Source organism: Bos javanicus, chromosome 29, assembly GCF_032452875.1.
Source record: "Bos javanicus breed banteng chromosome 29, ARS-OSU_banteng_1.0, whole genome shotgun sequence".
Taxonomy (NCBI): domain Eukaryota; kingdom Metazoa; phylum Chordata; class Mammalia; order Artiodactyla; family Bovidae; genus Bos; species Bos javanicus.
The window spans coordinates 13,132,632-13,159,710 of record NC_083896.1 but is presented as its reverse complement, the minus strand read 5'-3'; the positions used below and the strand labels follow the sequence as shown (position 1 = coordinate 13,159,710).

The following is a 27,079-nucleotide window of genomic DNA, read 5'->3' as shown; positions in this document are numbered from 1 at the left end:
GCTGGTGTGGGCGGGGGAGGGAGGCTATGGTGATGGCTCCACCCCCTACTCATGACTCAGCAGTATCTCCTTCCTTCCATGGCTGCCCTGCTTTCCTCCACAGGTATTTCCCACCACGATCTCCTCCCTCATATTCCCTCTGTCCGTCTCTCTGCAGTCAACAGCAGCCCTCACCCTGGGATTGCTCCACAATCCCCAAACTCCAGCTCCCAGCCGCTGCACCTTCCAGGGGAAATATGTCCCTGTCCAGGGTATGTATGGCCGCAGCAAGGACTTTCTGAATCTCATTCCATTTAGGCTGCCACAGATCAGCTCTTTCACTGTCAGCCTTAAATGCTTCTCCTCTGACTCAGACAATTGCCCTGATGTGAGCATCGGACCCCTGCTTCAGCTCCCCCACCCGCCGAGGGCAGGTCCAGTCCTACTAACACTCCTGTTTCTCCCCCTAGTTCCTTCATCCTACTGAGTTTTGCGTGAGTCTATATATTCCTTTCCACTGGTCAGGTCCTCCTGTCCACTCTCAGCTGGTGTTCTGCATGCACTTCTGTGTCTTAAGATGTATTCTTGATGTATCTGTGGAGAGAGATGTACTCCATGTCCACCTACTCCTCCATCATCTTGTTCTCCTTTGCCCGTCCTTTTTTAATGCAGAAATCTTCATGTGACAAATAACTTAAATTTTCTCATCTATATATTCATCAGTTGCACAGAATAGATCCCCTTCAACAGATCCCTGGACTGTTATAAGAGCAAGACAACTTCTGTTGTGTTGAACCATCACATGCATGAAACTTTTTGTTATCAGAACCTAACCCTACACACCTTAAGCTTTTTGTGTGTGTGTGTGTGTGTGTGTGTGTGTGTGTGTAATAAAGTTTATTAAAGTATAAAGGAGATAGAGAAAGCTTCTGACATAGGCATCAGAAGGGGGTAGAAAGAGTACCTGCTTGCTAGTGTTGACAATGAAGTTATATACTCTCCAGTGAATCCAAAGAATGTCTGGAGGTTGTAAAGACCTCATCAGACCTACTCCCATAATTTACATTTTAAGATAACACTGTCCTCAGGCAAGATACATCCTTGTAAAGACCAGGTCTACTCCCATAATTAACATTTTAAGATAACAGAAGGTTTAATCCAAAGACTGTCCTTAGGTAGGATACATTATTGGTATATAATCCTAAGGAATGTGGAGAAAGAAAAAAGTTTGTCCTTTCTTCCTCCTTGAGAATTTCAGACCCCTCTCTCCTTGGGGACCCCTAGACTCCCTATCAACCTGTCTAGGAACTGACTCTATCATTCCCCCCTTTTCTTTTAGGAGAATTATGTTGCCTAGGGAAAAGGGGCGTCGTTCTCATTCCATAACTACTTCCGAGCTGACAAGGGGTGTTGTCCCTAAATTGGTGAGGCAACATATTCTCCTAATCCTCATATTGAGGATATCTGATCCAGGGGCCCCAAATAGTAGCTGGAGGAAGCTACAGCAGTAGCAGGAGTTTGAGCAACCATTTGTAACTTAAAAGCTTTCATGCGGCTAGAAACAAATCCAGTTATACAATTACAGATGCAGGGAGCAAACAGCAAGAACAAAACATTCAGAATCAAAATTAAAAGTCACATTATGTCCATAGTTAAAGTACAAAGTATTGCATCGGTCCATTTTAGGGTTGGTAGATGTCATCAGATGAATAAGAGACATCGCATGTGATTGTTGTCGAAGGTATTCACAGACTTGGAGAAAGTCTTTTTCTTGAAGTGGGGATGTCCACCACAGGAAGCCTTTCACTGACGAAGAGGGGAGCTCTCCGCAGACCCAGCAGTTAGACCGATTGTGGAATGCAGCATAACAGTGAGCCCAGGACAGGAGGACATTGTCTTGAGGATCCAACGGCAGACTCAGGATATTTGGAGTCAGCAGAAGTAGACTCACATAGATTATCAGGCCCATCTGCTGCCCTTTGCTTAATTCTAGAGCTCGGGTCAGGGCCACAAGCTCCGCTAACTGAGCACTGGTTCCCTGGGGGAGAGATTTTGCTTCCAAAACCTGTTCAGCAGTCACCACGGCGTAACCTGCTTTACGGTTTCCATCCTGAACAAAACAACTGCCATCTGTAAATATTTCCATGTCAGGATTGTCTAATGGGGTATCCTTTAGATCCTCCCAAGCTGCATAGTTCAAAGTTAGGAATTGAGAACAATCGTGATCAGGTGTTTCATTTTCCTTCTCAGGAAGGAAAGTGCCAGGATTTAAATTTCCACAAACTTTAAGCTTAGCTTCTGGTCCTTCTAACAACAATGACTGATACTTAAGAAGCCTACTGTCTGTCATCCAAATATTAACCTTAGAATTTAAGATTCCACTCACATCATGAGAAGTCAGTACAGTAAGGTTTCGTCCATTAATTATTTTTAAAGCTTCAGGTGCTAATAAAGCCGCTGTCCCAATTACTCTTAGGCAGTGGGGCCACCCACATGAAACTACATCTAATTCTCTGCTTAGATAAGCAATAGGTTGCTGGTGAGGCCCTCATGGTTGTGTCAAAACTCCCAATGCCACACCTTTTCTTTCAGTGACAAACAAATTAAATTCTGACCCTGTGGGCAAGCTCAGAGCTGGAGCTTGCAGGAGAGCAGTCTGAAGAACCTTAAAAGCCTTTTGAGTTTCTGGAGACCAAACCAGTTTGTCGGTTTGGGCCTGCTGAGTTTCAGCTATAAGTTTATATAAAGGCCGAGCAAGTTCCCCGTAACCTGGAATCCAAATGCGACAGTAACCTGTGATTCCCAAAAATCCTCTCAATTGTCTTAAAGTCATAGGTAGGGGGTGATTTAGTATAGGTTTAATTCTCTCAGGGTCTATGGCTTTAGTCCCTTCTGATAAGATTAGGCCTAGATATCTAACCTAATTGTTGATTGTTGACAAAGCTGAGCCTTTTCTCTTGATGCCTTGTAACCACAATCTGCCAGAAAGTTTAAGAAACCTTCTGAGGCTCGCGAACAAGCTTCCTCTGTCTCAGCACAGAGCAAAATATCATCTACATATTGTAACACCACTGCTTCAGAGCTATTAAAATTTTGTAGATCTCGTGACAAACTTTGTCCGAATAAGTGAGGACTGTCACGAAATCCCTGGGGCAAAACTGTCCAGGTTAACTGAGAAGCTGGCTGCGTAGGGTCTTCAAAGGCAAATAGGAATTGACTTTCTTCCGCCAAAGGCACTGAATAGAAGGCATCCTTTAAATCAAGTACTGAGAAATATTTGGCCCGTTCAGGAATTTCAGACAATAGAGTATAAGGATTAGGCACCATGGGGTTTAAAGGAACTACAGCCTCATTTATTATTCGTAAATCTTGAACTAGTCTCCATTTATCATTCGATTTCTTTATACCCAAAATAGGAGTGTTGTAAGGACTGTTACAGGGAATTAATAGTCCCTGCTCCTTTAAATTTTCGATGATGGGTTTTAACCCTTTTTTAACTTCAGGTTTCAGTGGATACTGCTTCTTATGTGGAAATACGTGTGGGTCTTTGAGCTTAACAACTACAGGAATAGCATTTTGTGCTCAACCCACAGATTTTCCATCAGCCCATACTCTAGGATTTACATTTTGTTCAACTAAAGGGAGAGAAAGGGAGGGCTCCATATTCATGAAAACAGAGGCATGGACCTTGCTCAGTATATCTCTTCTCAAAAGAGGTGAGGGAGATTCTGGCACAATCAGAAACTCGTGTGAAAACAGCACAGAATCCCAGTCGCAAGATAAAGAATAATTGAAATAATACCTTTTGGCTCGTCCAGACAGTCCCATTATGGAAGCGGATCGGGAAGAAAGTGGGCCAGGGGCTTCAGTAAGCACAGAATAAGTTGCCCCAGTATCTAAAAGGAAATCGATGGATTGGCCCCCCACAACTATTAATACCCGGGGTTCCTCAGGTGTAATTAGGATGGGAGCTTGTGTGGGGACCCCTGGGGCACCTTCAGTCCTGATTGTCTTGAGAGTCCGACCCCAGACCTACGCCTCTGGGGGCGGTCTCTCTTCCAGTGTGGTCCTTTGCAGACCGGACATGGAGCCGGGGGTGGCTTAGATGCCTGAGGGCAATCCCGCTTGAGGTGCCCCTCCTTTCCACAGCAGTAGCAAGCCCATCTCTTTTCACCTGGGCCCCTCTGGGCATTTTTCTCAGGCTGTTTAAGAACGTTTTTCATAGCCATGCTTTAAACTGACTACTATAGTACAAGGCACAATGAAGTAAATGCTAGCTAGGGATATAAGTCATACACTTAGAAGAGCACAGGTAAAGAAATGATGATATTTTCTGCTTAATATTTACTATCCAGCATATAAGATTTCACCCTCACAATAACCCTGCCGAGTATATTCTAGTATCGCTCAGGGAACTGAAATCAGAAAAATTAAGGAATCTGCACAATTTCATGAAACTAACTATTTGTAGAAATGGGATACAAATATACGTGTCACTTCAAAACCCGCAGTCTTTCTGAGACACCATATTACTTTATAGTGAAGATGCAGGATGACTCAAGAAGGGGCTAGTATGTGAATTGGGCCTGAGACGATGAAAACAGTGCACCAAGCAAGTATCAGAGTCAGCCAAAGGCATCCACCAGTACCACGCTTTTACACAAATCTAAGCTTTGCCCAAGTGGCCCAGAGTTATATTATATCATGGTGGTTAAATTGGAAACAAAACTTGTTCAACATGTAAAACTACTTTCTGGAGACATAACTCACCTTCTCAAATTGAGCATGTAGGTACACAAGTCCTTGGGGAGAGGCCCATCCACCATCTGTCTGGGTAACTAATAACTGCCAAAAACCAGGGGCTGAAGCTCTTAGCAGACTGAAGGCACTCTAGGATTAGCAGTCAGCTTGCACCTCCTCATATAGAACACACCAATTAAGGGGACTAATTAGGTTTCTGTTAGATTCCAGGGATTCATTCAAAGAAAATCTTGTAAAACAATTTATCCTAGAACATGCACTTGGATAATCCAGAAGATTGATTTAATTAGAGGAATAAAACTCACTGAAGTAGATTCTAGAATAGAATTGTTTCTATCAAAACAGCACAGAGATCACTGTCCTGGGGGAGAAAAAAAGACATGCCAAGCGTCCCCTGCCCTCCTTTTTAATGCACAGATGACTGCAGTGATTCATCTCTTAAGCATTTTAGGTCCACACCTAAAGGAGTAATTTTCACTGAGTCTTTTCTGCCTTCATTAAGCCACACTGACAATGTAGATCTCAATTTCTCCTCCCAATGTTGCCATGTTGGGGACCTGGCTTCTCTAACAAAATCCGTCTTCAAGGTCATCTTTGTACTGAATGTCCTGTATATCCACTTCCAGATTGTGAGCAAGGAACAAGCTGTGTCACGTCATGTTAAAGACAACCCAGTGTTTGCTATATTGTGCTATAACCTAGAATCTATAACTGCTCCAAACAGTGAAGACTGTGTTTGAAATTTTTATGTATCCCATATCACCCCAAGTTCACACTCTACCTGGAAGTGAGTTTCGGATCACAGGAACAGTCAAAATCCAAATTCCACTCTTTCCTGCCTCCATGTGTGTATGTATGCAGAACCTCAACTTCTGTAGAACAACTGCAGAGTCTCGCTAAGAATTCCCAGAACATGTCTATCTGTGCTCAGGAGCAAAGTCAGGCAACTCCCCTTGTGGGAGCCACAGTCTCTCTCCTCTTCCCACACCTTCTCTGCTTTCCAAAAACTCAGATCCAGAACCAGCAGGAATTGGATGAGGAAACAAACTGAAATAGCAGATGCCACAGTCTACTCAAACTTGCCCTGCCCAACCTACTACCAAGACCCCCAGTTTCTAGTTTGTCCAAGCTGGCTCCTTTTCCCATCAGGGTAATCCCCTGGAGAAGAAAATGGCAACCCACACCTGTATTCTTGCCTAGAGAATCCCATTAACAGAGAAGCCTGGTGGAGCTATGGTCCGTGAGGTCACAAAGAGTCACGTGACTCAAGCAACTGAGCACGCACGCAAGGCCTTGCTTAGAAGACTCCTCACTTGCGGCTGCTTAGCTGCTCAGTCATGTCCGACTCTGTCGCCCCATGGACCATAGCCCCCAGGCTCCTCTGTCTATGGAATTCTCCAGGTAAGAATACTGGAGCCGGTTAACATTTCCTACTCCAGGGGATCTTCCCAACCCAGGGATGGAACTCGCATCTCTGGCATCTCCTGTATTGGCAGGTGGATTCTTTACCACTAACACCACCTGGGACTCCTCCAACCTCTGCCCATCCCTGCCCCACCCCCAACACACACACCCAGCAAGCAGGCTTCTGATGAGTTGGACCCTCCTAGACAGCAGACAGCTGTGACTTCTCGGGCTAGTTCAGGCTGATAAGCTTTTCACACTCTCATACAATATGTACCCTTCCTTCATATAATGTATCAGAGCCGATGGTCATCACTTATTATGTAATTGATTAAAATTGCACAAGAGTCTTTCGAAGAATTCCCAGAACATGTCTGCTTGTGCTTAGGAGCAAAGTCAGAAAACTTCCCTGTGGAAGCCACAGTCCCTCTCCTCTTCCCACCCCTTCTCTCTTTCCAGGGAAGAAGTGACTGTGTGCAGTGAGCTCACCACTGCAACCCCACTGCTCAGCACAGACTGGCAAACCTGGAAAACAGTCAACAAACATTTTTTGATTGCAAAGACTCAAGGTTGGAATGCTTCCTTCTCCCTCTTCAGTCCTTCACTGGCTTCTATCTACCTATACTATAAATAAAAGAAGAGTTAGTTGGGCCAGGAATTATTATAATGAGGAAGGGGATTCCCTTCTTCTAGAAAATTGAGCTTCAGCTTAAATTATTAGATACTATCGCCTGCTATGTGCCAAGCACTGATTCCTAATAATAGCACTATGAGGTAGATCTTACTATTATTGATCTTTTCTAGAAGAGAGAACCAAAACAGAGAAGATAATATTATTAACTTGCTCGAATGGTAAGAACCAGCAAGGAGTATAGCCAGGCAGTCTAGCTACAATGTCTGCATGTGCTTTGATGTGAAAGGACTGCTTTGAATCCCTCAGTTCAGAATCGCCGCTCTCACAGTTAAAGCTAACAAACCAAATAGCGGGAGTTGGTGATGGACAGGGAGGCCTGGCATGCTGCGATTCATGGGGTCGCAAAGAGTCGGACACGACTGAGTGACTGATCTGATCTGAAAAAGGGACTAAGAGAATTACATAGAAATATTAGCATCATAATGACACTAGAGTAAACTATACCTATGCCTATGGTGCTTTCATGCTCAGTCCTGTCCAACTCTTTCTGAGTTCATGGACTTTAGCTCACCAGCCTCCTCTGTCCATGGGATTTCCCAGGCAAGAATACTGGAATGGGTTGCTAGTTCCTCCTCCAGGGGATCTTTCCAACCCAGGAATCAAATCCACGTCTCCTGCAGCTCCTTCATTGGCAGGTGGATTCTTTACCACTGAGACACCTGGGAAGCCTTTTACCACATACCATATATATATATATATGTATATTTATATATACATATATACCACTATATATATATATATACACATACAATAGAACGTTAGCCATAAAAAATAAAATTTTGCCATTTGCAACAACATGGTAGAACTAAAGGCTATTATGAAATAAGTCAGACAGAGAAAGGCAAGTACTGTATGTTATTATTTGTATAAGGAATCTAAAAAGTAAACAAACTAGTGAATAAAACAAAGAAGAAACAGATTCACAGATAATAGAGAACAAACTAGTGATGATGAGTGGAGAGGGGGCAAGATGGGGTAGGGGATTAAGAGATACAAACTACTATCTAAAAAATAAATAAGCTACAAGGATATATTATACAGCACAAGGAATACAGTCAATATTTTGTCATAACTTTAAACGGAATATAACCCATAAGAATATTGAATCACTATGTTGTATATCTGAAACTAATATAATATTGCAAATCAACTATACTTCAGTTTTTAAAAATGAAGGATCGGGTTTGAACATAAGCAATTTGAATTCATGCCTAGTGCTCTATCCAAATCACAAGATAGAATTATCCGATTCCATCCTTGGCACCTGTCGAACAAAATTTAGAGTTCATAGTTGCAAAATTCCTTCCTCTCCCTATGGGTTTCCTTGGACCTAAGCTCTAACATCCTCTCTGAGTACGAGGAGAACACAAGAATAATGGCATCTCATCAAACTATGTTTTACCAGCTCCATCAGTCAGAGTCTTCACAGTAAACAGACGATATGCTCAAGGGGAAAAAAGTGAATGGAGTTTTACAAAGGTCTTACCTTATGCAGGCGGAGGTGAGGGAAACGGTGATGGATGAAGAGCCAGACACTAGGCACAGCAGCAAGACTTTAGCACCCCAGGCACAAAAGGACCCGGGGAACAAAAACAGTGGTAGAAGAGCCTGGACAGAGCTGGAGCCGCAGAGTAGGGCCACCGAGCTGGAAAGGCAGCCTGTGGTAGGCGGAATATTTAGGAATGGTCCTGAGACTATACTCTCGTCTTCAGAACTGCTGATTGTGATAAGCCATGCCTCCTGAGATTGTGCTATGAGATTATATGTCATGTGGCATCTGTGGCCTTAACTAAGGGGGATTATCCAGGGGAGCCTCATCTAATCACACAAGCATTTAAAAGCAGAGAATCTAAAAAAAAAAAAAAAAAAAGCAGAGAATCTAGCTGCTAAGAGGAGAAGCTAGGAGGAGAAGCCAGGAAGACTTAGACTTTGAGGACTTGACATACCATGGTGGCTTGAAGATGGAGGGGTCACGTGGGTATGATGCAGACAGCCTCTAGGAGCAGTGGGCAGCTCAGCGAGAGCCAGCCAGGAAATGGGACCTCGGTTCTAAGGCAGCAGGAACCAGAGCCTGCCAGCCTGAATGAGCTTGGAAACAGACATCCCCGCCCCCACCTTGAGCCTCCAAGTTAAGAACCCAACACAGCTGACACCTTGATTTCAGGCTTATGAGACCCTGAACAGAGAACTCAGTTGAGTCTACACGTACTCCTGACTCCCAGACCTGTGTGCTGATAAATGGGTGTTGGTTTCAGCCAATAAATGTGCTCCTTTGTTACAGCAGCAATAGGAAACTATAGGGTTGGACCAAAATTTCCTTCGGTTTTTAAGTAAAAATAAAAGCCACATATTTCATGTTCACTAAGACTTTATTGAACAGCGTATTTGTTTTGTTCCACTACCTTCTGCCATTTTCCAGGCAACTTCATAATTCCATCTTCCCTAAACTTTTTATCTTTTTGAACAAAAAGCTATTTCAGCTGCCTTTTACAATCTTCCAGGAAATTGAAAGTTTTTCTGAAATTCTGAAATTTTCCTGAAATCTGAAGATGAATATGCAGATGAATCAGAACTTTCCAGCCAAATGGAACAGTTTTTGCCTGGCCATTAGAGAAACATGTGATCTTGTGTTATCTTGACACATGTTATCACACATGTGTTAGTCGCTCAGTCGTGTCCAGCTCTTTGCAATCCCATGGACTGTAGCCCACCAGGCTCCACTGTCCATGAGATTTCCCAGGCAAGAATACTGGAGTGGGTTGCCATTTTCTTCTCCAGGGGATCTTCCCAACCTAGGGATCAAACCCAGGTCTCCTACATTGCAGGTGGACTTGTTACCATCTGAGCCACAAAGTCCAGTGTTATCCTGACAGATTATATGTTCTCTGTTGACTAACTGCAGACTCTCTTCATCAAGTGCTGCCTTCAGTTGGTCTCATTAGGTTAGCTGTCACAATCCGATCCAAAAAAATTGTTTCAAATGAAGTTAAAGACAATTAAGTACTACTAGAGTCACCCAGGTGGCTCAGTGGTCAAAAAAAAAAAAAAAACAATGCCCCTTCCCATTTAGTAGATGCTAGAGACTCATGTTTGATTTCTCAGTCAGGAAGATCCCTTGGAGGAAAGCATGGCACCCCACTCCAGTCTTCTTGCCTGGAGAATCCCATGGACAGAGGAGCCTGCAGGGCTATAGTCCATGGGGTCACAAAGAGTCTGACACTACTGGGCACAGCAGTTATCTTACCAAACCAACCTTTCAGCCAACCCAATAATATACAGCCAAAGAGGAACAGCTGCTGTGAGAACCAAAGATCCCTACCCATGTGGGAAAGGCAGGGAAATAAGCACCCCAAACTATTTTCTCCTACCAGGGCCTCCCATTGACCAGGCCTTTGAGATCACCCTTTGAGGTCAGTCTTACAGAGCCTTGCTCAGGAAAGGCACCAACAGGTTCCAGGCCCAAGGGTGAATTTGGATTTTTGTGGAGAATGAAGCTTTTACAATCTTAGGACCCTCTCAAGAAAAAGAATACAAACTTACTATCCCAAGATGAATCACCATGCAAATATTTATTTCAAAATTTTAAAAATTATAAGATGACACATTTATAAAAGTAATCAAATGCCACAAACACCACAAAATGCTAAAAAAAAAAAAAAAAAGTACATTAGCATTTTTCTTAACTGCTTTCAAAATGTTTCTGTCCTACATTTTGGCTGTGTTTTGTTTAATTGCCCCTTCATATGGCAATAATACTGTAATCTTATTTTCTATGGAGAAAATAAACAACAGTCTTTAGCGTGGGTGATTGATTCTTTTTTCTCCTTATTTAAGGAAAATTTTTTTCACCTTCACAGCTTGTTATTTTCAGTATCATGTGAAATCTTAGAATTGCTGTCAAGATTCTGGGAAACTTCTATTAATTTTCTTTCATGTGTGAATTTTAAGATTCCAGGGTATTTCAAGATTTTTTTGTGCAATGATTAGCCTAAACCATCCTTGAATTGTTATATTTATTAACCAGTTTGCTGTTAATGTTCTTGCTGCACTGGTGTATTTTGAGTTATATGGTATTTTTTCAGTTTCAGAATTACCAAGAAATAAATATTTCCTGATGTGTTCATATAATTTACAACTCTTCAGTAAATGGATTACCAAATAATCCAAGAGCCTAATATTTATTTCTATTTGAAATTTCTCTCTTCTAGTGAATTACTGCTTGGGGCATAATCTGAAAAGAATTTTGTTTCAATTAACTTCTTGTAGTCAGAATAATTTTTATTATTTTTCTCATTTACTGCTTTCATATTTGATATTCTCTCAATTTTACCTGTATTTTCCTCTCAGTTCTTTGAAAATAACTTTAAATTTGTCAAAATAAGGTCAAATCAGAAGTCTGTAGTTTCTGTAATTCAACTTTTACTGAAATGGTCCAAAACATCTTTCAAAAATCAGTTTAAATGCATGTTAAAGTTTTATCAATTTTTCCTATTTTATCAACTCTTCCTGTCAAAAAAGGGGAGAAATGTAAAGTGTTTAGAATTGTACATGCTTTTAAAAATTACCAAGTATATTTCTCTCAGAGAAAAATTTCTCAGACAGAGATTCAGCTTTGACAAAGTATCAATGAGAACTGAATAGTCTATAGTTTTATATATGTAATGAATTAGAAGAAATTTCTACAGATTAGCTCTGACTCCATACATATCAGACCTTGTTTCTCCTCTCCTGCCCATATTGTTCCCGGACCAGGCACTTTAGATTCTATTACAGCACAGTCTCTAACTGTGAACCTTCTTCTAAAAACTGCATGGGGGTGGGGGGCGAGGGCGGGGCATGAATACTCTAGAAACTTTTCTATGCTGAACAGTTGGCAATAACAATTCTCCATGGAAGACAAAGATATAAATATATCCACTAAATTCAGACTAAACTTATCCCTCTCACCTTCCCATTAGATGAACCCAAAAAATTCCCATGGTCTCTCCAATAGCATCCAATACAAAGGGAAGTGTGGTGCAGGGGAAGTTGAAAAGGTAGGAGACAGCCATCATTACCAGCTGCATGCAGTTAAGAATATCTTAACTTCTGCAAATTGCAAAAAACATAGATAGCCATATTAACACATTGCCAGAGGACCACACACATACAAACACACACACACAGATACACACATCTTGGGCCTTGGAAGGGTCTTGTGTAAGTGAAGAGCCCTGAAAATAGAGTTTTATTGACTTCATGGTAAATCAGTGGTAAGGCGTGGTAAACCTGCCTATTGTCGATTTGATTAGCATAAGCATCATGCACACCTGTATTGGTTAAGGTCATGCTAACTTCTGTAACAAACACAAAGATGACTTATAGCCCGAGCACATTAGAGGTTTATTTCTTGCTTGTATACAGTCCAGAAGAGATTTTCTTTATTGACTGGTAGTTCTCCTCTAAGTAAAGACTTGGAGACCTAGTTCCTCCCACCCATGGCTCCATCTTCAGTGCATTAACTCCAAGACTGCCATGCCCAGTTAAATCAAACCACATAGGATAAAAAGCATGGAGAGTCACACATGGGCAGTTTTAGGGGCCCAACCCACAAGTGAAGCATACCTCTCTCACTCACATTTCATCACCTAAAACCAGTCACATGCACTCATCTAACCACAAACGGGGAGCCAAGAGTGAAGACCTTGCTTTGTAGCAGTTCAGGGCCGCAGAGGTCCCCGACTTGCCTCCAGCATCACTCCACAATCTGGTCTACAAGCAGAGAAGCTGCACCACTGCATCAATCTGTTTCGTGGTTGCCAGGGCAGGCACAAAGTGAAGAGAGGAAGAAACAAACCCATTCCTTTTACCTCTACGCCAGGGAAGCTACTGACCATAGAGTCCTGTGCATCTGTCATCACTAGGTGGCTCTTTAGGCCTTCGGATTCCCCAAGATTTGCTCTGAGACAGTTTCCAGTGAAGCAGGATAAAAGGATTTTCCAGTCATCTGAGCAGAGATATAAACGGCCCTATTCTTCCTGGCCTCTCCCAAAGAATGTGTCTGGGCCTGTGTGTACCTCAGGGAGATTAGCAACAGAGAGAAGAGAAGGCAGTGCAGTTAAGCAGGGCACGGGGGATGTCCACTGGAGGCAGAGACGCTGAGCCCACCGGGCCTGGTCAGAGTCCCGACTCCAGCTGGGATGCGCAATGGGACACTACTTCCATGTCCATCATGAAGTGGAGACTGGAACACCACGGACATCTCCTACAAGTTTCCGGCTTCTCCAAGTGCTTTCACCAACACCCTCTCCCTTGTCCCCATGACATCCCACTGCAGTGGGCGTTAGGCATTGCTGGTCCCACTTTGCAGGTGGGGAAACGGAGGGACTAAATGAAAACTTACTTGCCTGAGGTTACAAGGCAAGTAAGAGGCAGATGCAGAACGTGCCAGTCTTCCCATTGTTCTGCACCCTGCATTTTATAAATCACTGCCAATTACTTGATCCCCTTGTTCCTCACTATGGCATACTGATGACAAGTGGTCTCATTTGAAACGAAACTGTATTCATTTCACAGAGGAAAATACTGAGATTCAAGGAGGTCCAAGCAACCTGCCCATTTTGGCAAGACCAAGGCCATAATTCACATTTCTAGATTTCCTCTTCAAACAGGCTTTTTAACCCGAACACCAAACACTGTAACTGGCCAAAAGGCCGATTTTCTCTACTTGCTGCCACATAGCATATAAATATTTAAATTCTTTCTAGATGTTTAGAAAAGGCCTTTTTCCTCTCTCCCACCAGACATGATCCTATAATTTTGGTCAGTGTCAAAATTACCCCAGTCTTTTACATGCTCTTGTAGAACATTTTGTCAACTGTGTGAATGAAGAAAGTAAAAAATAAAGGCACTGACAGAGGCCGAGGAGCAGGCAGGTAATAGAGGTGGCCGGTCTTCCAACACCCGCATGAGATGCTTGTGGCACAGAACAGTGGTCTTCAGACTGGCTTTCAGCCCTGGCCTGCCTGTGCCAGCCACTTCAGCAGTGTTGGCAGAGCTGGGGCTGTTTCTCAAGCTGTCCCCTCACCCCGGGTGATTCAGAAGATCAGTCAGGACTGAGGATCATTCTGCTCCCATGATCTGCTCTTGGGAGCAGATCTTTCCCTTAGCCAAAAGGAAATGATAATCTCATGAGAAGAAATGATACCAAACTGACCTAAAAGTCAGCTACAAGCATTAGCTCAGAGTTGGAAACCATTAAAGAGCCAACGGGACTTTGATCTTCCAAAGATTCCAGGTGAAATGGGAATAAAGTCACAGTTAGGGAGGGGACTGTATCCTCTGGCCACATGATTTTTCAGATTCCACGAATGTTTACTCGTGTCTCAAATGTGGCAAACAGTATTGGAGGCTGCTTACATTTCAGTTCATTTCACGACCATCATGTAGAGACAACAGTGTCCTCTTTTCAGAGATGATACTCAAAAATGGTCAAGGGACTGACCTATGCAGTGCTTGCAAGTTACAGAGTTAGTTACATCCCAATCAGAAACAAGGGCACTGACCATCTCCTGGAAGTCCGCCTGGCCCTTTGCTAATAATTATATACATGATTTCTAATGGTCAGACCCACCGTAAACAGCATGGAATGTCCTTTTTCCCACACTTAGAAAGGTTCTTTAACTACCAGTAGCATCACTAGGAAAAGACATAAATAGAATTCAGCCCAGGTCCACCTGGGCTGTGCCTTGTGTGGGTCCATGCCTTGTGGGTCCAAGTTGCTGTTGTTGCAGCTGTGATGCTTTCCCCACTATTTTCCAACTCACTCTGGGCAATTGGTGTGCAGTGACACGTAGGGGCAAAGGTAAGCCCCCACCCCCACCTCTGCTCAGAGAGAGGACAGTAATTAAAGTCAGGCTGCAGGCTCCCTGATTCCTCACACCATTGTGGAGAAGAGAACGGCTGTCTCTGGCAGCCACCCATGACCTGGGCCTGTGCCAAGGGGTTTCAGATTCTGCCGGAGTTCTGGGCTACTGTTCAAATGTGTCCCGGGTTTCGCTGGGCCCTTTGGTCCCCTGCCACGCAATGAAGTCCTGCTGTCTGGGGCAGAACTGATTGAGAGATTGGATTCTGGGCAGCACTCTGCACCCAGGACTCGGGTGTCCTGGGGCTCCCCAGGCACAAAGATGACCACCCACCACTGGGGCCTCGGAGGGAGGGCTGGCCGGGAGCAGGACCGGAGCACACAGCGAGGGGACAGCGCTCGCCCGCCCGCCTCTGCGAGCCCTTTGTGCTGGTTTTGTTTTGTCTTCTGGGGTAAAGGCTCCCTCCTCCATCACCCCTTTAGGAACCAGCTCATGTGAAGAGGCCCGTTAGTCACGGATTCCGAGTCATTGTGGAGGGATCGGGAGTTTTCAGTGCCGGAGCTTCCAGTGACCTTTTAAATCCTGAGATGAAAAATAAAGATAAATCCAGAGCCCTTCCTCAGTGGATGCAGAGAAGAGAAAGGACCACAGAGTCTGCAGCTCTTTTCCTGCTCTCTGTAGAGGTCTCTCTGGGCAACAGTAGTAACAATAACAGAGACAGGTTTAAAGGGGTCTTTATATAATGCCTGGGTCTCTATATACATCATCTAATGGACCCACAACCCCCTGTGATATAATTATTGCCAACTGACAGAAGAGAAAGCTGAGACTCTGGTTTACTATTCTACCCAAGGGGTTCTCTGATAGCTCAGTTGATAAAGAATCAGCCTACAATGCAGGAGACTCCAGTTTGATTCCTGGTCGGGAAGATCCCCTGCAGAAGGGAAAGGCTACTCACTCCAGTATTCTTGGGCTTCCCTTGTGGCTCAGCTGGTAGAATCTGCCTGTATAGTCCACGGGATCGCAAAGAGTCGGACCCTACTGAGCAACTTTCACTTTCACTTTTCCAAGGGCACACAGCTAAGAAGGCAGTGCAGGAATTCACATTCAGTTCTGTCTGGCTGCCTGACTCCAAAGATGCCCCTCAACATTCAGACCACCTAAGCAACATAGCCCAGACATACCCATGGTTGTTGTTCAGTCACCCAGTCATGTCAGACTCTTTGTGACCCCATGGGCTACAGCACGCCAGGCTTCCCTGTCCTTCAGCATCTCTCAGAGCTTGCTCAAACTCATGTCCATTGAGTGGATAGGTAGGAGCTGCCAACTAGAGTAGGCTGGAACAGGAAATCAACTGGGAACCCTGAGGGAGCCTCCCTTAAAAATGAGGGCCCCATTGTCTTACTCTTTCAATAATTACCGTGGAATGGGGGCTTAACCACAGTCATGTATTTCTCACAGTTCCAGAGGCTGAAAGTTTGACATCAGGGGGCCAGCGGGATAGGGTCCTTGGTAAGGCCCCTGCTTCTTTCTATGTCCTCACAGTGTGGGGAAGAGATTGAGGAAACTTTCTGGTGTCTTCTTTTACAGGCACTAATTCCATTCATAAAGAACCCCACCCTTACGACCTAATTAACTCCTACAGGCTCCATCTCCAAATACCACCACAGTGGTATAAAACATATAGATTTGGGGGAGGACACACACATTCAACCCATAGCACTCACAGTTCAGGCAAAGGCTTTAAAAGGAAAAGTGGTTTACCCAAGTAGATCCTAGAAAGAGAGGAAGGAGAGTGTCTGTGCTGTTGGGTCCCCGAGGTGGTGGTTCTGGACGAGTCCCATCCTAGAGCTCCGGGGAGGAGACTGTCTTCCCACGGTACACATGAGACCTTTGCAGCAAATGAGGTCAGCTGCACCAACAGGTCTGAACCTGAAAGTAAGACGAGTTTCCAGTGGTGAAACCCAGGGTGAGAGCTGCCTATACAGTGTTTTTGTACAGATTTTTAAAAGAAGAAGGCATCCCCTTTTTGGGTGCCCAGTTAGTGGCGCGAGAATCAGCCTGGTCTGGATTTTAGTTTCCACTCATCTCCTTGGCTGTGCGAACTCCACAGTGTATATGATCTGCACGACTCAGTGAAACCGAGTCGTGTGACAAGCAATGACAGTAGCAGATTTATCAGACCCCAGTTCTAAACCCACCTGAATGGCAAAGCCAGTCTGGATCCCCTTTTTGGACTAAATGTCTATGGGGTCATGGAAGCCTCCAGGTTCTGGTATGCTCTGGGGAGAGGGGAAGACTCTAGCAGAGAGGTAGTAAGAATTCATACAAATAAGGCAGTAGGATTTGAGCAGTCTGTTAAACATAAAGAAACCCAGTTGCAGTTGTTCCCAGTTTTGTGGATTTGCTTGTACAAGTTAGACCATTCCAAGTTCCTTCATACTGAGTGCTGTTCTTGTGTTCCTGTCTACTGTGACCATGTGTGTGCACGCTTAGTCGCTCAGTTGTGTCCGACTCTTTACAACCCCATGGACTGTAGCCCACCATGCTCCTCTGTCCATGGCGATTCTCCAAGCAAGAACACTGGAGTGGATTACCATGCCTTCTTCCAGGGGATCTTTCTGTCCCAGGGATCGAACCTATGACCATACATAGTGGGAATTCTCATGGTCAGGCATGAACTGCTTGATGGAAAAAATTGCACTTAAGCATAATGTATGATCCTTTTAATGTACTGTTGAACTTGATTTGCTAATATTTTGTTGAGGATTTTGTTTCAATATTCCTCAGGAATATTGACCTGTAATTTTGTTTCTTTGTAGTGTTGTCTGGCTTTGGTGTGTCAATGAAAAAAATCTTGCCAGCCATATCAGTAAACAAAAGATATTGTAGCCATCAAGCCGCTACGGCCTCCCAGATGGAGAGCCCTGAATGGATTCAGGATGGAGACAGAGGCACTGCTGCTGCTGTTGCTGCTAAGTCACTTTAGTTGAGTCCGACTCTGTGCGACCCCATAGACGGCAGCCCACCAGGCTTCCCTGTCCCTGGGATTCTCCAGGCAAGAACACTGGAGTGGGTTGCCATTTCCTTCTCCAATGCATGAAAGTGAAAAGTGAAAGTGAAGTTGCTCAGTCGTGTCCAACCCTCAGCGACCCCATGGACTGCAGCCTTCCAGGCTCCTCCATCCATGCGATTTTTCAGGCAAGAGTACTGGAGTGGGGTGCCATTGCCTTCTCCGGACAGATGCACTGCCCATTGCCAAGTCCTCAGCCTCTGCAGTCTCCACCAGCTGCTCAGACTAAGGGGATTCAGGGTGAGAAAGCACAGGATTCTGGCCCCCAGGTAGCTGAGATGCTTATCAAAGGAATGATTTCAGTGAACCCAGACCCTTGCATCTTCCCATATATAGAAAAGTGCTAAATTCCTTAACTGGAGAATTAACTTGTGTGTGTGTGTGGTGTGTGTGTGCGCTAAGTTGCTTTAGTTGTGTCTGACTCTGCGACTCAGTGGACTGTAGCCACCACAGTGGACTGTCCATGGGATTCTCCAGGCAAGGACACAGGAATGGGTTGCCACGCCCTCCTCTAGGGTAACTTCCCAACTGATGGATCAAATCCATGTCTCTTATATCTCCTGCATTGGCAGGTGGTTCCACCTGAGATATCTGGTTTTCTTTAATTAATAGTAATCTTTTGCTGTTCCAACTACCTGGTCTTTGATGTCAAAAACTCCTATATATCCTGGCTCTTCCCTTACCTCTTTGGAAACAGTCTCTGAGATGCTGTGTCCTGGATTTAAGTCCTCAGTTTTACCCATGGAATGAAGCATAATTCTCAACATTTAGGTTGTGCTTTTATTTTTTTTAAGTTGTCAGGTATCAGGGAGATGCTAGCCTCACACAATGCAGCTGGCTTGACAATAATCAGACAGGGCCACGAGCTGTGCCCCATAGATGGGTAGGGACACAGGCTGTAATCCACAGCTGGACAGGGTGGTGGCTGTGCCATGCTGTGGGGCTGGCTCACTGACTGGGTTGGGCCACCGACAATGCTCAATAATCAACCTGGGCCTTAAGCTCTGAGACTAGGAAGGATTAGTACCCCACCTCCCCAGCTGGGTGAGGCTACAGTTGGTGCTCTGAGGCTATGCAGGGCTGCTGGCCTGGCTCCCTGTCCAAATAGGACAGCAAACTGGGCCCAGAGGCTGCTCGGGGTCTCTTGCCAGGCTCTCTTGTCAAGCAGAGCTGCAGGCTATGCTCAGCAAATAGTCAGGGCTGGGGGCTTAGCACTCTGTCTGGGTGGGGCCATAGGATGAGATCTACAGCCAGATAGCCCTTTGGCTGTGGACCCAACCTGGGCAGAACTGCCCACAGAGTTCCCTGGCCAGAGAGGGCCACAGCTTGGCTCTGTGGTTAAGCAGGACCACTGGCTGGGCCCTCTGCTCAGGTCCCACCATTAGAAGGAACACAGTCGGCCAAGATCCACGTGCTGTGTGCTGTGATCCTCATCCCCTGCTTCCTCTCTAGCTGACCCCTGGCCATCTAAGCCTACTGATTCACAGCACCCCCCCCCCAGGGATTCCTGGGAGATAAGACAGGGCCAGTAGCCCTCCTGGGAGGCATCCTGGAACACTGAGGAAGCTGGATGTCAACCTTGAACTCTCTTCCTCCCACAGAAGAAGATGGAGGCCCTGGGGGACCCTTCACAGAGCAATGCCGGCCTTGGGGAGAGGTGATGCAAAGTGAAATCCTGCTCTTCTAATGCACTGTTTCCTGGTTTCTGTGATCCCAGGGAACGCCTCAGCCCCACTGCGGGGTTCTGGAATCTTCACAGAGGCATCTTATTGTGCACAGTTGCTAGTCGGTCTTTCTGTGAAAGAGGTGGAAGGAACCACCTCTTCCACCATCTTGCTGACATCCCTCCTCCTGACTAATATTCCTTTATTACTATTTCCTGCCTTGAAAAAAAAGTCATTCTTACACTGCTGCCAAACAAATAGAATCATGACTTATACAGTTAATTTCATGTGTGTGTGTGTGTGTGTGTGTGTGTGCTGAGTCATGTCCAGCTCTTTGTGACCCTAAGGACTGTAGCCTTCCAGGCTCCTCTGTCCATGGGATTCTCCAGTCAAGAATATTAGAGTGGGTTGACCTACCCTCCTCCAGGGGATCTCCCCAGTCCAGAAATCAAACCTACAACTCTTGTGTCTCCTGCATTGCAGATAGATTCTTTACCCACTGAGTCACCTGGGAAGCCCCTAATTTCATGTTTTTAACAATTCTACTAATTTGTGACCTTAACAAAAACTTCTCCTTTTGGAAAATGAAAAGTGGTGGTCTTTCATGGGGTAAATGTTACAAAGGCAATAAAACAGGGCTAGAGACACTGATGAGGACCAGGTTTGGACAGCAGCTTAGTCACAAGGTCCCAGAGGCAAGTGGGACTTGAACTTGGAAATCTGTTGGGGGAAAAAGAGGTTGAGAGGGGCAGGTGAGACATTCAGCACTATTAGAATCCAGGAACAGCAGTCACATGAAAGGCAGTATCTTAGTTCCAAGCCATCCTCAGAGGCATCTTGAAGCAGTGGCTGGAGCTGGCAGAGCATTTGGTAGCAGGGAAGCACAGAGTCTGTCCCATAGCAAGGAGGGCCTGCAATCTGTTCACACCGTAAGCCTCTGAGTCCCTGCACGTCAGACACAGGTAGTCCCTGGAGGAACAACAATGAAGGGGACATACATAGTGCCTGGGCTCACAAGCCTCAAGTCTAGTGCAGACAAAGGGCCAGGCCCCAGCTGAGTGAACTGGGCTTCCTGACAGAGCTCCGGAACACAGCTGAACTCGAGTGAGAGACAGGACCAAAGCGGTGCCACGCAGATCAGACACACGGGGAGGAGGGCAGGGGAAAGGTGCCCCATCCGAGCACACAGATGCTTGCTCGCTTCCCCACCACCATCACTGGGCCAGTGGACCCACCTCCCGGTGAGAAGCAGACCCCCTAGGCCCTGGCAGGATAGGGTCTTCCTGGCCCAGAGGCTGAGTATTCGCAGCCAAGTGATGCTGGATGCAACGAGGTTCAACAATAGCCTCAGAGTGCGTAACAAGTGGGAGGAGACACAGGAGACGCGGGTTTGGTACCTGGGTCGGGAAGACCCCCTGGAGGAGGACATGGTGACCCACTCAGTATACTTGCCTGGAGAATCCAATGGACAGAGGAGCCTGGCGGGGTACAGTCCGCAGGGTCGCAGAGTCAGAATGACTGAAGCGACTGAGCATGCGCACACGCCACAAGTCAGCACTCTGTCAGATGCACTCATTCCGCCAAGCCGGGGCATGCTCTGAGCCGCTCAGCCTGCTTCTCACATTCTTCAGTCTGAGGAGAGCCCACCCCTCAAATTGTGGACAGCTCCGAGAGGCTGTGTTTCATCTGAGTCCCTTTCCTAGTATTCCCCTAAAAGGAAATGAAATCAAATCAAATGAGATAAAATAAAACAAAACAAAATAAGGCACGGTTATGTAAGTCTTGTTTAAGTACACACACACACACACACACAAAACCTTTGTGTGGCACAATAAATAGGATTTAATTTTGCTTGTCACAGTGCTCATTCCTTTATGAGTTTCCTAGGACGGCTATAACAAAGTGCCACAAACTAATTGGTGGCGTCGAACAATAGCAACGTGCTGTCTCACAGTCCTGGAGGCTAGCAATCTGAAATCAAGGTGTCGGTGGGTCTCCGTGAAGGTGCTGGAGAAACACGCTTCCCGGCCTCTTCTAGCTTCTGCTATTCGTGGGCAACCTCTGGCACGCCTTAGCTTACAGACGCACCATTCCAATCACACGGCTATCTTCTCCCTGCATATCTTCACACTGTCTTCCCTCTGCCATCTATCTCTGGGTCCAAATTTCTCCTTTTTATAAGGACACCAGTCATACTGGAATAGCTCCCACCCTAGTGACTTCATTTTAATTTGACAACCTCTGATGAGTTAAGACCCTATTTCCAAATGAGGTCACATTCTGAGGGTCTGTCTGGGGAGTTAGGACTTTTGAGGGAATACAATTCTATCCATAATATTTATTCTAGGTAATAAGTGGATCTTGAGACTGTTGTCAAAAATCTAGCCAGGTATTCTTCTTCCTCCTCCACCCCCCTCCCTCTCCTGCCCTACCATCACATTCTATGAAAAAATAAACATGATTTTTCTCAACTTGGAATATGTTTCTAAGAACATCACATTTTGAAAGCGAAAAAAAAAATCTTTCATTTAGCAATTAAACTAGCTAGCACTTTGTGACATCTCTCAGATTATTTCCCTGTATTGCTTCTTCACTCTCATATTAGCACTAAACATCTCATGTATCTATAATTTGAACTAACTGTCCAACTCAATTTTAGACTCATTGAGAACAGGGCTTCTAGTTATGGTTAATCTCACAGAAGAAAATTCTGGTCACACTCTCTAGATGAAACAAATGACTGAAGGCATGTCATAATATCCTCTATGCCTGCCAACAAGTGCACTTCTTTTTTTCTTTTTAAGTCACTCAGTCATGTCCGACTCTTTGTGACCCCATGGACTGTACAGTCCATGTAATTCTCCAGGCCAGAATACTGGAGTGGGTAGCCTTTTCCTTCTCCAAGGGATCTTCCCAACCCAGGGATCAAACCCAGTTCTCCTGCATTGCAGGCGGATTCTTTACCAGCTGAGCCACCAGGGAAGCCCAAGAATACGGGAGTGGGCAGTTTATCCCTTCTCCAGGGATCTTTCCAACCCAGGGATCGCACTGGGGCCTCGTCCATTGCAGGCGGATTCTTTACCAACTGAGCCACAAAGGGAAGCCCAAGAATCCTTGAGTGTGCAGCTTATCCCTTCTCTAGCAGATCTTTCCAACTCAGGGGTCGAGTTGGGGTCCCATGCATTGCAGGTGGATTCTTTACCAGCTGAGCCACCAGGGAAGCCCTCCCACCGAGTGCACTGCTCCAGGCAAAATAACTTTGCCCTTTGGTTCAACAACATTACTAGTATAGTTGTTCTTGCCACATACATAAATTCTGCCACTATTAGCGTTTCCACAGAAAGTAGGCTGTCTTTGAACATTAGCTCTTTAGCAGATAGTGGCATAGGGCCATTTGACCATATGGCTGACATAAGTCTGGGGAGAAGCTCCAATGTGAAGTTTCTTTTTCAACTTTAAAGCCCCATACAATTCACTCAATAATCATTTATTAGATGTAATTATTGCCAAATCCCAGCAAATGATAGGAATGCAGAGGTGAGTACCGCCCTCTATAGACAAGTCAGAGGAATAAATAACTGCTATTACAGTAGTATGATTAACTGCAAGAAGATAAGCCTGGGGGTCTTGGAGTAGCATAGCTGATTCCAGAGTGGAGGCACTTAACTGATTCAGAGAGGTTTTAAAAGGTGACACTTAAGCTGAGAACGACATGTTTAGTGGAAACTAACAAACAGAGAAAATGGGGATTGCATTCCAGGTATAGGCAGAAGAGGGGTAAATTCATGAAAGTGCCATGGATATAGAGCATTCAAGCACCCATCTATAGTTGGTACTAGATTCCTACAACGTGGAGACTAGAGGGCAGTGGGGGTGACCGGAGTAGTGACTGGAGAGGCTGACGGGACCCGTGTGTTTGAGCTACCAATTCTGAACTTTACCTTGGAAGTGACAAAAAAGCACTGAAGGATTATAAGCAAAGGAGTGATGACACAGAGTTGCTTTTTTAGCACTCACGCATCACCCAGCAATGAGGAGGATGAATTAAAGGATGGAGAGTTCAGAGACAACGAGGTCTTTAGGTCATTGCAGGAGGTGAGGTGAGGGGTGATGAGGACCCCATCTAAGGAAGGGGCTGTGACTGAAGAGGAGGGGAGACACAGGAACAGGGCCTTTCCAACTCCAGGCCCAACCTACTAGTGAGTCATAACAGCAACCAATGGATAACAGCCAGGCTTTATTAACAAATAGGAAAAAATATATTGATGTACCACACAGCTCCTACATGAATCAGGGCTTTGTAAAGAAACACACACACACACACACACACACACACAACTTCAACTATCTACCGAAACAGATTATTGAATATTAATACAGATAATAATCTACTACGATTTAAATTATTAAATATGGGTATGTTTGTATAAATATAGTTATATTGACTCAGGATATAAAATTAAGTTTTTCTGAAGATCATGAATAAAAATATTTGAAACATACTGACTTAGAGACTAGTTCAGAATAGGCCTTGGTAACCATTTGAACAGGATGAGAGGCTACAAGAAAAAAATGTGGCTAGGTTGACAGTGGCTACTCAGGTATGTTTAACTTTGGGACATAAAGTTGAAGGAGTTTATGCCCCGCCCCACCCCCTGAGAAGCTATACAGGAAATAAATGGGAAACGGTTCTAGAATGGAGGAAAGAAGCTGAGGCTGCAACCACAGATCTGGGGGTTGTCAGGGCATTCCTGATCAAGGAAGCCTTGGGAAGTGCCACCCCCACAGGAAGAAATACGTGGAGTGTGAACAGCAAAGGGCAGAAGTGAGGGCACCCAGAGGTACACCAGAGTGTGAGAGCACCAGCGAGCAGAGGAAGAAGTCCTGGCCAGAAAGTTAGGGGGGAAACCAGGCTTCCAAAGACCCAGGAGGAGTTTCAGGTAGATGGAGCCCAGTTGTTCAGATGCAGCGCAAAGGCCTTGAAAGCCTGAGGCCAAAGACCCTACAGTTGGTAACTGGGGCTTCATGAGAACAATCTGGGGGAAATAATGGGCAGAAGTAGGCTTCCCTGGTGGCTCAGACAGTAGAGTCTGCCTGCAGTGCAGGAGACCCAGGTTTGATCCCTGGGTCAGGAAGATCCTCTGGAGAAGGAAATGGCAATCCACTCCAGTATTCTTGCCTGGAAAATCCCATGGACGGAGGAGCCTGGGAGGCTACAGGCCATGGGGTCACAAAGAATCGGACACAGCTGAGCAACTTCACTTCACTTCAGTGGGCAGAAGTAGAGTGACTAACCGTACCAGTCTGCCCAGGATTGGGGGTTTTCTGCTACATGGCACTTTCAATGCTAACACTGGACAGTACTATGCAAACTGGGATGGTTGGTCACCTTAGGACTCAAAATAGTTAAGGTTTCAGTTACAGGTGAGATGGAGGCAAAAAATGTGGATTCTTTTTCTGAGAGACTCCAACTCTAAAAAGAAGAATGTAGAGTAATATTCCCTGTAGAGAAGGAAACAGGATCAACAGTTTTACACTTCTTTATTCCTCCTCTTACTTTAAAGCCATGCTAAAGGCTTAGTTCTACAATGATCGGAACAAGTGAGGATGAGGCTGGAGCTGTAAGAGACTAGGGATAATTGATGGAGCAGCATTGTCCTCAAGAAGCAGAAGAGGCAGATGCTGAGTCCTGAAGGAAGAAGGTCCCACCTGCTTGAGAGAAAATTCCATGTGTGTAAGTAGGGATGGGAAATCGAAGGGGATTACAACAGATGCTTTCCATCTTGTTGGGACATGGAGTGAGGAGACGGTGGGACTGAGGCTTGAAGGGAGATGAGCAAAGGCATGCAACAGCTGTTCAGATGTGAGAAGACTAAAACACTCCAGGAAACAAGGAATGCCCAGCTGAGATGGGGAGTCATGGATATGCAGAGCACAACGTAATTACTATTACTGACTAAGCTAAGGTCCCCAGCCTGTCCAAAGTCATACAACTGCAAGCATATTATAACATATTTCCAGTCTTGAAAAATGGCTGTTGCTGTTTTAGTCACTGAGTCATGTCCAACGCTTTGTGGCCCCGTGAACTATAGCCCACCAAGCTCCTCTATCCACGGGATTTCCCAGGCAAGAATACTGGAGTGGGCTGCCATTTCCTTCTTTAGGGATCTTCTCGACCCAGGGATCAAACCCACATCTCTTGCATTACAGGTAGATTCTTTACCATTGAGCCACCAGGGAAGCCCCTTGAAAAACAAAATCTACCATTGCACTTAAGAAGAATTGTCTATGGGCAAGTATATGGTTAAACAGGAGACAAAAATACTTGCTAAACAGGCTTCAGGAAAAAATGACACGTGAAAGCAACAGTGTGTTCAGCCTTTGGCAGGACTGTTACTAAATGGGCGCTCTTCACAGTACTGCGGTAGGGGCACAATCAGACACACGTGAGCTCAGGTTGGAAAGTAACACAGGGAGCAGAATCAGAGATGGGCAATTTGGAACCCACAGAGGGGCCAAGCAACATTCCTGGCACCCTGGATGGCTTGGTACCTTGACCTAATGCCAAGTCTTGGCTGCCTGATACTAAGAACTCTCTCTCCTTATTGGTGGGCATTTATACATACCCTATGCCAAATCCCCATGATAACCCTTTGCGATAGTTCTCCAGCTTTGCCAATCCAGCTTTGCCAATGGGGAAGACTGTGTTTCAATATGGTTAACTAGTCCATGACTGGTAAATTAGCAGGGATGAGGTGTAGATAAGCTGACTGATTTAGCCCCTCCCTTTGCCCTTCTTTCTTTTCACCTGTAACAATGAGGATAATAACAGTATCTAAGCAGAGGCCTTTGTAAGTATTAAATGAGATCATGTATGTGAAAGTGCCAGGCACCCCCACAGACGCTGCTCATTTATTTGTCCAGCACAGCAGTTTTCAACTGGTAGGAATTTTGCCCCCAGGGGATCTGTGGCAACGGGGATATTTTTGATTGTCACAAGTAGGGGAGTGTTATTGGTCTCTAGTGGGTCCAGGCAGGGATGCTGCTAAAAATTCTACTGTGCACAACCCCCACAACAAAGAATTCACCTGCCCAAAATGTCAGTGGTGGTGAGGTGACCCCTGCTAGCAGCATAATGCAGGGGACTGGGAATCACACACCCTAACAAAGCACAACAGGGTCTTACAAGTAACAGATCGCAGCGATAGGATGCTTATAGATCTGGATCTTGGACCCACTACTTGCTTTTGGCAAGGTATTTAACCTGTCTGCACCTTACCTTTCAAATGGGAATCATAATAGCATAAAGTCATCTCAATAAGTTAAATTATTGCTGAATAATTTTCTGCTAGCACAATGAAATTACTCACTGGTCACCACCTTGAAATTTAAGAGACACCAAGTGTCTGAAGATGCCAAGAGTTCTTTTCATAGTCAACAAGGCTCGCTGCTGTATTTCGTGTGGTGCTTTCTCAAGACAGCTTTTCTTCAGAAGTGACTTAAGGATAGCATTGAAAGTTGTCTGCCATGGCTCAGTACCATTTGTTCTTTCCCTGAATTCTTTTCTGAAAAGATGGCAGTACTTTTGATTTACACAAACACTGACCTAGATTCTAAAATCTTTTGCCTAACACTGGGTTTCAACTTTCTCCCATGTAGA

General features: G+C 45.1%; 1 long non-coding RNA gene across 1 annotated transcript in view; it reads right to left on the bottom strand.

The window, feature by feature from the left end:
- LOC133241064 (uncharacterized) overlaps nt 1-27,079 on the bottom strand; it is a 91,937-nt gene that overhangs the window by 28,673 nt on the left and 36,185 nt on the right. The window contains exon 5 of the long non-coding RNA XR_009734500.1: nt 16,447-16,614. This is a non-coding gene — a long non-coding RNA (uncharacterized LOC133241064). The remainder of the gene's footprint in view (nt 1-16,446; nt 16,615-27,079) is intronic.